Source organism: Plectropomus leopardus, chromosome 3 (genome assembly GCF_008729295.1).
Source record: "Plectropomus leopardus isolate mb chromosome 3, YSFRI_Pleo_2.0, whole genome shotgun sequence".
Lineage (NCBI taxonomy): Eukaryota > Metazoa > Chordata > Actinopteri > Perciformes > Serranidae > Plectropomus > Plectropomus leopardus.
The window spans coordinates 5,152,310-5,169,187 of record NC_056465.1 but is presented as its reverse complement, the minus strand read 5'-3'; positions in this window follow the sequence as shown (position 1 = coordinate 5,169,187).

Sequence of the window (16,878 nt, the reverse complement as noted above, 5' to 3'; positions counted from 1 at the left end):
CCCCGGAGAGAACCCACGCAGACACGGGGAGAACATGCAAACTCCACCCACGGTCCGAACCCCGGTCCAACCGGGTTTCGAACCAGGGGCCCTCTCGCTGTGAGGCAACAGTGCCAACCACGATGCCACCGCCCCCCAATTTAATTCAGTTCAATTTTATTTATGAAGCCCATTATCACAAAAACACAGTTTGCCTCAGAGCATACGACATCCCTCTGCCCTCAGACCCTCACATCGTCTAAGGAAAAACTCTAAGGAAAAAATGGTAGAAACCTCAGGAAGAGTGACTGAGGGGGGATCCCTATTCCAGACGTGCAATAGATGACGTAAATATCAATTAAATTGCAGTAATTACAAAGAGGGAATAGAAAGAGAGAGGAGAAGAGAAGCACAGCAATAATGGTAACAATAGCATATCATACAACAATAGTATGATACTGCCACCCCCTCCAGGTTAAATGGACAGTTCAACCCCAAATCATAAATACATATTTTTCCTCTTAACTGTAGTGCTATTAATCAGTCAAGATAGATTTGGTGCAAGTTGCCGGAACTCAGTAGCAATGTGTTTTTTGAGAAATCATGACCCAGTTACTGAAGAAAATCCACAGACCTTGTTGTGAGCAGTTTTATGTAGGAACTACTTTATGTGTACCGACTTACACCCGCCAACTGTATCATTGTGCAGAAGGAATTGAGCATCTACTACTACATCTACTCAGAATTCCAGTGACATAGCGTCCTATCTTTTCATTAAGACTCAGCAGAATTTCAGTCCTGGCAGTATGGAGACAACTGTGAAACAAGATTTAGACCTCATGTTGGGAAATAAAACAAAAAAAAAAAATCTTGACTTGTAGTTATCTAATGGAAGGGAATGAAGTTTTGTTGTTTTTTGTTTTAAAGCACTAATTAATTTTCAGAGAATTGCTCCCGTAAATCTTAAAAATATACTTATTTTAGGACTTCAGCTCATGACTTAAACATTGCTAAAATCTTGGCATGAATCTGTTATATTTCCTTTGAAATCTCGCTTAACACTCTCTTATAATCCTAACCCAAATCCCAAATCCAGAACACTGAACTATTAACAATGCAGTGTAAAGAATTTCAAATTGACCAACAACAGATTTTTATCTTCCTGCCCTTCTGAAAGGAAACCCATGCCCTTAATGGTTTGTTTGTAAATTATATATTAACAGACTTTTCTTTAGAAAGTGCAAAGCAATAGTTAAGAGTCCCATTAAGATATGAGAGTGCGTTAATTACCAGTTCCTTAAACACAACATTTAGCCCTGTGTAACACTTTGCCCACTCAGTAGTCATCAGGCAAATGTCAGCTCGAAACTGACAAAAAGGCAAGCTGTTATTCCTGTGAGCAGTGAAAGCTTTACTTGCAGAGAAACTGACACAAAACTGTGTGTGAGCGCTGCAGCTGACACTATCAAAAGCATCTCAAAAGTAGGAAGAAGTCTAATTAGAGAAAAAAAATGCCTGGCAGCCTGCGATCAAGAGCAGAATCAGAAAAGTTCGTAAAGGTCCTGAGTATCATTCATCTGAGCCTTGACATATGCTGCAGTCAGCCTTGTCAGAGTCAACATGTGAGAATGTCCACTTCAACAAAGCAGAGAAGTATCCAGCAAGCAAGAATAATGTAATGGAAACTTTTGTTACGTGCTGAGAAGCAAGCCTGGGCTGAATAGACTGACATAGTTGGAGGAGTTTTGGGCGTCCAAGGTTTTTGCAGTAAAAGTCAAAATCATTTCCTGCATAGATGTTGTTGGAAGACCGACAGATAAGACTTCAAGTCTTAGATTGAAATGAAACGCTCCTTTTTGAATCATCATAGATCCATAACTGTGTTTAAAAAATATCCAACGCATTCTTAACCCAGGTCGTCAAAAACTAATGCGTTTTCATGTCCCCAGTGTGTGATACTGCCACCAAAGGCTCCTTTGGGATCTATATACGATGCATCTTTTATCCTCTGTATGTGACACAGCTGTCTCCTGGTTGAAACTCTTTCTATGGGATAGGTTTGGAAAAAAACAGTTTGTCCTAATTTCAAAGTCATCAAATACAGTCGCTTTTGAAGTACTTTTGGCACAAGATTTTGACACCACCTTTCTTGTCTGCATGATATGCCACTGGACTGCGTCAGCTCAGAGGCCGGCCAGACGGAACCAGTCGCAGTGTTATTATATGCCAGCAGATGGCTGGACCTTACCTGCTGTGGCAGCATGATACCCAGATGGGTAGCGTCACTTGAGAATGCGGCTGGATGAAACTTGTCACATCCACATGATGCACTACAGGTTGGCGTCAGGGTTAAACGATGCTGGTATGACATAATATAAGAATCACATGGGCGCCTATAGGGCAGAAGGGTGGTGGATGGATCCAACAAACCCAGGGCTTTCATGCAGGAGTCCGATGTTTGCATCCTATCTGAATGTGATGTTTATTTTTTCTACATTTTATCATGTTCCCTTTTCTCTAATTCTAACCATCCGTGCCATCGTGTGTTTGTTTATGTCCTGGCGTCGGTTGCTATATGCTTTTGTTGCCTAAACATAACCATGTGCTTGTGTTGACATCACATTAGCGGCATCCTGTAACGTATATAGCAGACGCAGAGGGACCTAAAGCATAATATGTAAACGTGAAACTACACAGACAAAGCGACGATGTGTGACAGTTTAGGATGAGAACTTGTCGGTTTGGTCTGCATCTGCAATTCTAAACTGCTGCTGCTGTTACTTCCATTTGATGTGGGAAAGAATGGAAAAACATGAGAGCAACTCTCAAAGATCCAATTATAAGACATCGTGTTTGTGATAAAATTGAAGTTCTTGAACACAGCTATAACATCTTGAATGATTTAATGCTGCATTGTGTCTGTGTTTTCATCTTGATTTCACATGACAGCGATCATGAGCACACAGATGGCGAATAAAGCTAATGCCTGTATGTCTTTGTCTGCTCATCCATACACTGAGAGGGAGTCCTCTTTATGAGGCTCTATTGTTCTCTGCCAGTTGTCCTGGTCCAGATCTGTGGATTAAAGTCATTAATCTTGTCAAACAACATACCTGCAGATATCTCATTCTCATGAGGCTGCAGATGAAGTGTCTACGACAGGCTCGGGATCCCTCTGAAGCCCTGATAAAGCTCTGTTAATTGACATGCTAATAGGATGTGTATCATGGTTTCTGTATGATCAATGCAGGATGAGCCCATATGAGGCAATTAACTTCTGGGATGGTGCAGAGACGCTGTGAACAAAAGACTGTGTGTTACGTGCCTTTCTGTGTGTGTTGAGTTACGTGCATGCATGGCTTGGGGGGGGGCTGGAAGTCCCTGAAGGCGGCACCATTTATGGCTTCAAACAAATTCAGATTATTATATAAAATTAACAAATTATATAAAATACACACAAAAATAAGCATGTCCTTGCGGGTTTTTTAAATACAGGTAAACCTGCTAAAAATAAGCTATAGACTGTTTTTCCCAGGTAGAGCAGAGTTGTGGACACAGAGTGTGGCTCTGAAAATGGGCTGGGCTGACTCACCACTGTGCGGTTTTCAGTTTCTCTTCACTCAGTGAAGTAGGCTGCTTACAACAAATGTTTTTTTTTTTTTAAATTACCAGTAAATTCTAATCACTCCTACTTAGGCCACTCTCAGTGAAACTCAGCACTTTCTGCAGGTCTATCATATTAAATATCTACCAGTATAGGAGGCAAGACATGTTGAGTTTCACTGATAGCAACATAACAGTAGGTGAAAAAACATCACAGTTGAACAAACCAATATTAATTCGTAAATGGAAATAATATATAGGTTAAAATGAGCCACACACACATCACATGACCTTGTTACTGATGTAAATAGTGTTGGGGAAATGCATATTATACTGCATATGTCAAAACATTAGTTAGACATGGAGAAAGTGTTCAGTTTGCAACAGCAAATAACTAATCAAAAGAGCAGCAAATAAGAAAACAGAAATTACTTAAATATAATCAAGCATGGTTAGAGCTTAATAGAGCCTGGTTTTCTGACGTATATAAAAGTGAAAAAAGATGTACCGAAGACTACTGAAAAAGGCTTTTTATTGATGCTTAGGCAACACTGTTTTTAGGATTAAGTGTTCAAAATGTGTTGGCAGTGTCACTGCAAAGTGCAAAGGAAACATGGTGATGGTTAATGGAGCTCTGGGCTGCAGACCATGACAAGTCTCCTCCAAACGTTAGGTCCTGAAGTTCAGAGCAGTCAGTCAGGTCGAGAACACCTGGCACTGTTCCTAATCATCCGTCTCACTGTTGACTCTTTACGACAGTTTAGTTTCGGTCTCTGGGGCCTTAAAGGGCCATACAGGGATAACTGCAGCTTTAATGTTTTCTTTAATTGTGTCCCTAAAATAACATGTGACTGATTCTTTATATTTATTCTAAAGCACATGATGAGCTGATGGGTAAACTTTGACATCTTTGCACTATGACTCAGATCTTTGAATGTTTATGTTATAAAGGACAAATTTTTCTCTGAGCTACTTGTTGATGCCCCATGAGTTTATGAATCCAGACACAGACTGAGTAAATGCAACGAGCTGACTCTGTCCCTGTTTGCACTCACTCTGCAACTCAGTTATTTCCTGCTGTCCCTGCTTCCTCTCTGCACAACTATTTCTCAGTTTATTATGTCAACAGAACAAGTTGATTTGAAACCGATTTCCTATAATCACACAGTGTATATGGTATGTAGTTGTAAGTGCATGCACGTACTCTGGCTGAACAGACCTCTGCAGGAACAACATACACTCAGCTCTGCTGCAGAAGTGATGGCCCTGTTGTTGCAATGTTTCACATACATGTCGGTAGTTATCTTTTATGTAATAATTCATTAGTTCTTTTTTTTCCACTTAAATATTTATTAACACAAATATTTGTGATAATGTCATGACAGTTACAACAGAGTAACAAACCCAGAGACTTAAGCTAACAAAACAGAGACTGCATGGGTGCATATACATTATTAGATCCTTGAATGTGTATCTGTTGATTATTGTTCCAGTCCAGTGTCGTCTTTTTGAGTCTTGTATAGAGTCAATTTTTCTCATTTTCTTTCTAGTTGTGCGTCTTTCCATTGAAAAGATTTAATTCATGGTTATTGGCCACTGGTCCTTTGTTGGTGGTGCTTCCTTACCCCAATTTCTAGTGAGAGCTTTCTTGCTTGGTACCAGCAGTGTTTGATCAAACATCTATCACTGACAATGACAGTTTCTTCAAATAATTTACACAATTAAAACACCAAACAACTTTCACTTGTCAGTTTTGCTGTAATAAAGAAAAAAAAATTAGATTCTTCCATGATAATTCATTTATTCTTTGCCGAATGAGAGCAAAATTTGCTTACAGCTCAGAACAAGCACACAGTAGGAATCAAGACAGGATATTTTGTATTTATCTATAGGTGGTAATAACAGAATCATGACCATTTTAAACTGTTGTTGAACAATATGTCTCACTGACAAAAAGCTTGTATTCAATTTTTTGCAAATTCAAGTCTTTTAAGTGTTTCTTTCTTATGAGCTAAGAAATCAATTTTTAATTACATTAATTTAGATGACGCACACATGATAGCTGCAGTGTAAAGGGAGGAAGGCAACATATACAGCCTCTAATTCACCAAATGATTGCACCTGAGGGAGGTGGAGCCTTTCCAGGTCGGTGTGTTGGGTTTATCTACCCTGCCTCAGGTCGTTCATTTAATCTGTCGCCGGAGGCTTTCTGGGGAACACATTCTTTTCTGTCAAAATGTGATTAGCACAGAGCTCTGTCCTCATGCTGTTGCAGAAGCTGTGTATTAAATGTCAGACATCTTTTGAGGGCTTTAAGAATCATTATGTTGAATTTTGCAGACTTTGAATTGACCCCTTCTTTCCCCTTCTTTTGTGTTTTTGTGAGGCATCCCTTTATAAAATTATTGAATGTTGGGACACTGTAAAACACGTCCAACGATTTGATATAAAATGTTCAACTAATAAATGTTATTGCTTTTTGTAATTCTCATTCTGAATTTGATTTCTGCAACACAAAAAAAGTTGTGACAAGGGCATTGTTACCACTTTGCTACATCACCTCTTCCTTTTTGCAACACACAATAAGCGTGTGGAAACTGAGGACACTTACTGTGCTAACATTTTTGGAACACGTTGCAGGCATCAAATTCAGAATGAGTATATATTTACAAAATACAAAACAAAATAACACAGTGTCCCAACTTTTTTTGGAATCAGGTCGTATTTCATTACTTGTCATTCCTATCTCAGCATTGACTGTCTGAGAAAACTGAACCGCAAATTCCGTCCCCAGTAATTTTAACACCTCCATCCTATATATTCTGTGTCTAAAATTGGCTACAGGCTCACTGGTAAATCATTTCTTTCTTTATATGGTTAGAGGGGCAACAAGTTTTCAAGAGCAAAGGACACAGGAGCTAAGATTTCTCAGTTACATACTTTAAAACATAAAATCCTCCAGCTTCACCCGTCTGGAGGAGATGATGGGAGCACATATTCCCACTAGATGCCAGTCTGCCTGCTCATTAAGAGCTCAGTATAAAGCCTAACTCTGATGCCACGTTTTGAAAATGCTCATTAGAAAGTGTGTGTGGTGTTTTTGGAGGTCCTCACCAAACCTCAGAGCCATTACCCCATCAACCACCACCCTGCGCTCAACTGACTCCCAGTTTACCCATTTAGGCCAGTGCAGGCTCTCTCCACATGCCTGACAACCAGATTAATCTGTGAGCTTGTTTTTTTTCCATGTTTTTTTTTAGTTTGGCAAAGTTTTATGTCCTACTCTCACATACCTCTAAACCTGGATGATGTCTGCCGAGGCCTCCATCAAGTTCGGCTCACACAGGGCTTGGTGTGTTGTGTGTCAGTCAGGATCATTTCAAGTGTTGGAGTAAACAGAATTCAGACCTCTGATCCCCTTCCCCAGCTTTCAAATTTACAGAAAGCACTGACAGGCCTGCAGCCTTTCACTTCATGTTGTCATTTTGTAAGAGTGACAGAAATTCAGTATGTTATAAAGTTTAGTTTTTGGAAGTTATATTCTCTGCAGAGTCATGACAGTGACATTTGAGTCTGACCTCTCTCTCTTTGATTGATTGTTTGTGTCCATCAGGGCTGGAGAGAGTGGGAAGAATGCAGCAGAAGAACAAGGAGTATGAACCCCAGCATGCATCTGAGATGGGACAGAGAGAGTCTAAAGCCACAGGGTGAGTGTATTCACAAATCACGTGTGCTCTGAATAGCACAATTTTTCCTTTTTTCTTTTAGCACATACTGCAGCTGCCCTTACAATGTAGGTACTGTTGCATGCTGAAAGCACACAATCAGGAAGTACTACTTCCTAAAAACATTACACTCTGAACTTTGACCCTCTAGTTCACATATCTTGCATTGACATATAACAAAACATTTATTGAGTCAATCAGAGACAGAGGTCAACCCAGAGAACTCTGCTTTTATTATATTGCAATGTAGTTTATTACTTTAAGTAATGACTGTATATTCTAAAACAGTGAACATCCTAAACATCCTAAAATCATAGAAATGTCCTAAAATCCTAAAAGCATCCTAAAATCCCAGAAACATCCTTAAATCCTAGAAACGTCCCAAAATCCTAGAAACGTCCCAAAATCCTAGAAATGGCCCAAAATCCTGGAAACGTCCTAAAATCTTAGAAGCATGTATGGGACTGCTGCAACTGGCCCCTGGCTTCCTTTCATTTGGCAAAAGTGGCCCCCAAGCAAAGAAGTCGAGTTTCCCTGATCTAAATACTTCACCACTGCTTATTTTTAACCAGCAATGAAGGACAAAACTATAAAAATACAATTAAAGCTTTTTCTGTTCACTGTCACTGTGTGCATGTGTGTTTGTGTGTGTGTGTCTGCAAAGATAAATGTCAGCCTTTTAAGAGGGTGAATTAGTAATTTTTTCAGTGTTTTGTATGTACTGTTTGTCTACATAGACTAAAGGAGATCCATAGTATGACAGCCACAGTGTTGTATGTGTGTCTGTGCGTGTGCTCCTGTGATTTGATTGGCACATGTCACGCACGCCTGTCAGTGAGGAAAAAAGAAAAATGAGCCTTCAAAGTGTAGTGATTCATGCCCTGCTGCTCTGTTTAATGTCTCGCCGAGATCTAATTACAGCCGCTCTGAATCTAGCTCCCCGCTTTTAATTAACACGCCCAAAAAAGGGAATTGGAGCAAAAATATAAAATTAATTGAATGGAATTTGTAATTCAAAGTGTGAGAGTGAGAGAAGAAGGAGAGGAGATCAAATACGAGTCCGTACTTTTAAGAGTTGGCTCCCCTGGGGTTTCCCAGCCTGTGTTTCAAGGTTTGTCTGTTATGAGTCCACAGAGGGGCCACGGCCTCCATTTTCAAAACGAAGCACCAGAATTAAGCTTTATATAGAGCAGAATAATGATGTGGATTTTTGCTGGGAGAAATAGTCTTTTAATAAGTGAAGGCTGGCAGAGAAGGCCACTCTCAAGGCTGCAGAGCCTGGATTAATGCAGCAGGCAGGAATCATTTATAGAGGAATCACTCAAGCTCACACACTATTGATTTCACCCAACGGGTTCACCAACACACACATGCACAAGTTAAAGGACTTCATTCCATTCAACTTGTGTTTATAGAGAAAGTTTGTTTCATTTTTCAATAATTCTTTGGTTGGCAGATGGAAAAACAGACTTTCTAAATTCCAAGAGAAACATAAAATGCAGTCTTTGCAATACTGATGTAAAGAGAAGGGCCCGAAACATCAGTAGATGGTGCTTTGGGAACACTTTTTCTTTTGGAATTTCTAATGTCTGTTTTTCCATCTGCCAACCAATGAAATATTGATAAATGATTTTTTTTTTTTTTTTTTTTTTTTTTTTTTTTTTTTTTTTTATATATATAGAGAAAAATATAATTTTTAAAAAAAAAAAACTTTTAACAGCCAAATTATGTCTGCAGTTCAGTGATGAAGCACATGTTTTGGTCAAAGCTGATAATTTTTTTTTTCCATTCTTAGCACACATGAAGAAGAGTGTTGAAAGAGGTTCAGATCTTCTGTGAGTAAATACAAAAAAATTAAAATTACTAATATCTCAAATATACGGCTATCATCGGTCTTTTTTTTTTAATTGCTGTTAATCACTGAATTTCAATAATTGAATCAGCCAGACACAGCAGGTGCAGCTGGGGTGTCACTTAAGAACCCAGTTGTATGGAACATGTTGCCTGTGCATGATATGCGGCACAACGATACCAGGTTGAAGAAACGCTGCCCATAACGACGTAGTATAAGGAGTGCCCCTAAGGCAGGTGGGGGATGAGACCCACATACAACAGACTTTCATGCAGGAATAATGTCGGAATGCAATTTTTTTCTTACCACATACCTCCTTCCCCTAAACCTAACCATCTGTGCCTTTGTTGCCTAATATAATTGTTCATGCCACCATTTGCATTTGTTGACGTTCCACCGATGGTTGCCATGTGCCTGTGTTGTCTAAACATAACCATGGGCTGCGTCATCCCAATGTGTGCATTTGTTGACATGAAAAATGAAAAAATTGGCTCGCCTCTGACTATTTCTCCTTGTCTCTGCCCTGGTAAACCTAACAGCCTTCTGTCTCCGACCAGAGTTTTGCCTGTGCACTTCTTAGTTCTCGTATGTCTGTGGCTGTGCGGTGTTCTACTGCTTCGGCTCTGTCGAGAGCATTCTCTTGTCTTAAGAGCCTCTTGCCAAGCGAAACATCTCCTCCGTGTGAGTGCCGCTGGTGTTTATTGTCCTGATGGTACATCAATTCCCTGCCTGTCCTCGTTGATCCCGCTGCCTGCTCCTACTGGATTCATCTGCTCAGCTTCCTGCCTTCCTGATGCCCTCTCTGGAGTCCCCGCTTTTCCCACAAGCTCCCTGCTGCAAGTGTTTCTTTAACTTACCTGATAAATTTACCTGCCAATCTGCTCCACATTAACAATTTCCCCACTCGAACTCTGAACTATCACCTATGAATGTGAGTTCACCTCAATCTCTCTACCAACTCTGCTTGACCCTTGAACTCTGCTCCACCCCAGAACTGATAACTGTCCCTACTTACCTGCATCCTGATTATACTCACCTTTGCTCCATTTAGTCTGCCAGAAAATTAAATAAAGGTCATTACCAACTACTCACCTGCTTTGTTGTGCAGCAATTGGGTCATACCACTCCCCGTTACAATGTCATCCAAAATAAAATAGTCATACTTCAACATGATACACACTGACGTTTTTATGCATTTTCATTCCATTTTGGACCATATACTATACTAGGCATTTTTTATGCCATTTTAGATGACATACTATATACTGTGACATTTTTATGTATTTTCATGCCATTTTCGAAGACATATTATGCGATGACAATTTCATGCCGTTTTCGACGACATACTAAACTATGATGTTTTTATTCATTTTCATGCCATTTTCGACAATATACTATACTATGATACTTTTATGCCATTTTGGACGACATAATATACTATGACGTTTTTATGACATTTATACACATGCATTTTCACACAATTTTAGACAACATAGTGCTATGACTTTTTTGTGCATTTTGGACAACATACTATACTAAGATGTTTTAATGCCAATTTGGACAACATACTGTACTATAATTTCTTTTGTATTTTTGTGCCATTTTTGATGACATACTATACTATGGTGTTTTTTATTTATTTTTGTGCCATTTTGGACGACCACATCATCTGCAAAGAGCAGAGACCCAATCCTGAGGTCACCAAACCGGACCCCCTCAACACCCTGGCTGCGCCTAGAAATTCTGTCCATAAAAGTTATGAACAGAATCGGTGACAAAGGGCAGCCCTGGCGGAGTCCAACCCTCACCGGAAACGAGTTTGACTTACTGCCGGCAATGCGGACCAAGCTCTGGCACCGGTCATACAGGGAACGGACAGCCCGTATCAGGGAGTCATGCAGATGATGTGGTCCTGTTGGCTTCATCAGGCCGTGACCTTCAGCTCTCACTGGATTGGTTCGCAGCCGAGTGTGAAGCGGCTGGGATGAGAATCAGCACCTCCAAATCCCGACACCATGGTTCTCAGCCGGAAAAGGGTGGCGTGCCCCCTCCGGATCGGGGATGAAGTCCTGCCCCAAGTGGAGGAGTTAAGTACAGCGTCTGCAGTAATGCGGACTCTGCACCGGTCTGTCGTGGTGAAGAGGGAGCTGAGCCGAAAGGCAAAGCTCTCGATTTACCGGTCGATCTTCGTTCCTACCCTCACCTATGGTCACGAGCTTTGGGTAGTGACCGAAAGAACAAGATCGCGGGTACAAGCGGCCGAAATGAGTTTCCTCCGTAGGGTGGCTGGGCTCTCCCTTAGAGATAGGGTGAGAAGCTCGGTCATCCGGGAGGAGCTCGGAGTAGAGCCGCTGCTCCTCCGCATTGAGAAGAGCCAGATGAGGTGGCTCGGGCATCTAATTAGGATGCCTCCAGGACGCCTCCCTGGTGAGGTGTTCAGAACACCTCACCAGGTAGGAGGCCCCGGGGAAGACCCAGGACACGCTGGAGAGACTACGTCTCACAGCTGGCATTTTGGACCACATACTGTACTATGACATTTTTATCCCATTTTGGACCATATACTGAATACTGTGACATTTTATGTATTTTCATGCCATTTTGGAAGACATATAATACAATGACAATTTCATGCCACTTTTGATGACATTTTTATGCCATTTTAGATGACATACTAAACTACGATGTTATTATGCATTTTCATGCCATTTTGGACGACAAACTATTCAATGATACTTTTATGCCATTTTAGACAACATACTATACTGTTATATTTTTATAAATTTTATGCCATTTTAGACAGCATACTATACTGTGATATTTTTATGCCACTTTGGACGACATACTATACTATGACGATTTTTGTGCGATTTTAGACGACATACTATACTATGACCTTTTTATGCCATTTTGGACCACATACTGTACTATGACGTTTTTATTCCATTTTGGACCACATACTGAATACTGTGACACTTTTTTATGTATTTTCATGCCATTTTTGAAGACATACTATACAATGACAAATTCATGCCATTTTCGAAGACATGTTATATGATGACATTTTCATGCCATTTTGGACGACATACTAAACTATGATGTTTTTATGCATTTTCATGCTATTTTGGATGACATACTTTACTGTTATGTTTTTATAAATTTTCAGCCATTTTGGAGTATATACTTTACTATGACATTTTTATAAATTCTCATGCCATTTTCGATGACATACTATACTTTGACGTTTTAATGCCGTTTTGGGCAAAATACTATACTGTGATTTTTCTTCAGATTTTCATGCCATTTTGGATGACATACTATACAATGACATTTTTGTGCAATTTTGGACCACATACTGAATACTGTGACATTTTTATGTATTTTGATGCCATTTTTGAAGACATATTATACGATGACAATTTCATGCCATTTGCGAAGATATGCTAAACTATGGTGTTTTTTTGTATTTTTGTGCCATTTTAGATGACATACTATACTATGGTGTTTTTATGTGTTTTCGTGCCATTTTGGACGACATACTATACTATGACGCTTTTATACCATTTTGGACAATATACTATACTCTGACATTTTTATACATTTTCATGCCATTTTGGACGACATGCTATGATGTTTTTATGCATTTTCATGCCATTTTGGACGACATACTATACTATGCATTTTATGCCATTTTGGATGACATGGTATACTATGACGTTTTTATGCCATTTTGGATGACATACTATACTATGACGTTTTCATGCAGTTTTGGATGACAATAAAAAGGCATAAGGCATGCCAAAACGCATAAAAAAGGTATAAAAAAGGCAAAAAATGTCTTAATTTAGCATTTGGAAAAAATGGCCTGTAGTATAGTATGACGAAAAACGTCAAATTTTGACATTTCGAAAAAATGGGAGGAAATGACATATTATAGCTTACAGAGACGCACCATAGTATACAATGTCGAACAAAAGGCCAAAAACATCATAATTTAGCTGGTTCAAAAAATGGCCGAAAATTACATAGTATAGTATGTTAAAAAAGTTACATTTTAAAATGTCAAAATAGTGGCAGGAAACGACATGTTATAGCTTATAGAGATGTGCCATAGTATACAATGTTGAAAAAAAGGCCCAAAACATTTTAGAATAGTATGTCAGAAAAATGTTAAATATGACATGTCAGAAAAATGGCTAAAAAAGGACATATTATAGCTCTTAGAGAAGCGCCATAGTATTCGATGTTGAAAAAAAAAATGGCTAAAAATGGCATGTTATAGCGTGGAGAGATGGGTCATAGAAAATAATGTCAAAAAAAGGCCAAAAACGTCATAATTTAGCATGCCAAAAAAAAAAATGGGTGAAAAACAAATATTATACCTTGAAGGGATGCACCATAGTATGAAATGTCGAAAAAAAGGCCAAAAACGTCAAATTTTGACATGTGGAAAAATGGCAGCAAACGACATATTATAGCTTGAAGACGCGTCAAACAAAAAAGGCCCAAAACATCATAATTAAACATGTGGAAAACAAACAAAAACAAAAACATTGTATAGTATGTCAAAAAAGTCACACTTTGAAATGTCAAAAAAATGGCAGCAAGCCACATATTATAGCTGATAGAGATGGGCCATAGCATACAATGTCAAAAAAAGACCAAAAACGTTTTAGTATAGTATGTCACAAAAATGTCAAATATGACATGTCAGAAAAATGGTTAAAAATTACATATTATAGCTTGTAGAGATGCGCCACTGTTGAAAAAAGGCCCAAAACGTCATAATTTTGCATTTTTTGAAATATCAAAAAAATGGCAGGCAACAACATATTATAGCTCATAGAGCTCATAGAGCCCTAATGTCATATTATAGTATGTCAAAAAATGTCAAATATGACATTTTAAAAGAAATGGCTCAGAACTACATATTATAGCTTGTAGAGACACATTATAGTATAGAATGTCCAAAAAAAGGCTAAAAACTTTATAATTTAGCATGTCGAAAAATTGGCTGAAAATAACATTGCATAGTATAGTATGTCAAAAAAAGTCAAATTTTGGCAAGTCAAAAAATGGCTGAAAACCACATATTATAGCTCATAGACACGTGCCATGACGTGGATTATAGTAAGTCAAAAGTGGTAAAATATGACATGTCCCAAAAAGTGCTGAAAACACCTCAAAACAGCATAAAATAGCATGCTGAGACTCGCCATAGCATAGTTTATTGCAAAAACGCCCAAAACGCCACAAAAATGCATGTTGAAAAAATGACCGAAAAGGCAAGGCTATTGTAAGGCAAAATGTCAAAATATGACAAGTCTCAAAAACAGCTGAAAACACTTCAAAACAGAAAAAACTAGCGTGCCGAGACACGCCATAGCATAGTTTGTTACAAAAACGGCCAAAAACGCCTTAATAATGCATGTTGAAAAAATGACTGAAAAGACAAGGCTATAGTAAGGAAAAATGTCAAAATATGACATGTCCCAAAAGCAGCTGAAAACACTTCAAAACAGCAACAACTAGCGTGTAGAGACATGGCATAGCATAGTTTCTTACAAAAATGGCCAAAAACATCATAATAATGCATGTTGAAAAAGTGACCGAAAAGGCAAGGCTATAGTATGTTTAAAATGTCAAAATATGACATGTCCCAAAAACAGTTGAAAACACTTCAAAACAGCAAAAACTAGCGTGCAGAGACACGCCATAGCATAGTTTGTTTCAAAAACGGCCAAAAACGGCTTAATAATGCATGTTGAAAAAATGACCGAAAAGGCAAGGCTATAGTAAGGAAAAAATGGTGAAATATGACATGTCCCAAAAACAGATGAAAACACCTCAAAACAGCATGAAATAGCATGCAGAGACACGCCATAGCATAGTTTGTTCCAAAAACGGCCAAAAACGCCTTAATAATGCATGTCAAAAAAATGACTGAAAAGGCAAGGCTATAGTATGTCAAAAATGGTGAAATATGACATGTCCCAAAAACAGCCTCAAACACTTCAAAACAGCAAAAACTAGCGTGCAGAGACACGCCATAGCAGAGTTTCTTACAAAAACAGCCAAAATCATCAAATTAATGCATGGTGAAAAAATGACCAAAAAGGCAAGGCAAAAATGTCAAAATATGACATGTCCCAAAAACATCTGAAAACACCTCAAAACAGCATGAAATAACATACTAAGAAACGCCATAGAACGGTTTCTTACAAAAACGGCCAAAAACATCATAATAATGCATGTTGAAAAAATGACCGAAAAGGCAAGGCTATAGTATGTTTAAAATGTCAAAATATGACATGTCCCAAAAACAGCTGAAAACACTTCAAAACAGCAAAAACTAGCGTGCAGAGACACGCCATAGCACAGTTTGTTACAAAAACGGCCAAAAACACAATGATGTAGCATGTTGAAAAAATGACCGAAAAGGCAAGGCATATGGCATGTCCCAAAAACAGCCGAAGACACCTCAAAGCAGCATAAAATACCATGCTGAGACACAGTATAGCATAGTTTGTTACAAAAACCTCCAAAAACATCATAATCAAAATGCGTGTTGAAAAAATGACCGAAAAGGCAACGCTATAGTAAGGCAAAATTGTTAAAATATGACATGTCCCAAAAACAGCTGAAAACACCTCAAAACAGCATAAAAAAAACATGCAGAGAAATGCCATAGCACAGTTTCTTACAAAAATGGCCAAAAACACAATGATGTAGGATGTTGAGAAAATGACCGAAAAGACAAGGCTATAGTAAGGCAAAAATGTCAAAATAGGACATGTCCCAAAAACAGCTGAAAAACACCTCAAAACAACATAAAATGGCATGCTGAGACTCGCCATAGCATAGTTTGTAACAAAAACGGCCAAAAACATCATAATAATGCATGTTGAAAAAATAACGGAAAAGGCAAGGCTATAGTAAGGCAAAAATTGTTAAAATATGACATGTCCCAAAAACAGCCTCAAACACTTCAAAACAGCAAAAACTAGCATGCAGAGAGACACGCCATAGCCATAGTTTGTTACAAAAACGGCAAAAACACACAATGATGTAGCATGTTGAAAAAATGACCGAAAAAGGCAAGGCAAAAGTGTCAAAATATGGCATGTCCCAAAAACAGCCGAAGACACCTAAAAGCAGCATAAAATACCATGCTGAGACACAGTATAGCATAGTTTGTTACAAAAACCTCCAAAAACATCATAATCAAAATGCGTGTTGAATAAATAACCGAAAAGGCAAGGCTATAGTAAGGCAAAAAGGTCAAAATATGACATGTCCCAAAAACAGCTGAAAACACCTCAAAACAACATAAAATAGCATGCTGAGACTCGCCATAGCATAGTTTGTAAAAAAAACGGCCAAAAACATCATAATAATGCATGTTGAAAAAATTACCGAAAAGGCAAGGCTATAGTAAGGCAAAATTGTTAAAATATGACATGTCCCAAAAAACAGCTGAAAACACTTCAAAACAGCAAAAACTAGCGTGTAGAGACACGCACGGCATAGCACAGTTTCTTACAAAAACGGCCAAAAAACATCATAATAATGCATGTTGAAAAAATGATTGAAAACGGCAAGGCTATAGTAAGGCAAAATTGTTAAAATATGACATGTCCCAAAAACAGCTGAAAACATTTCAAAACAGCATAAAATAACATGCTGAGAGACATGCAATAGCATAGTTTGTTACAAAAA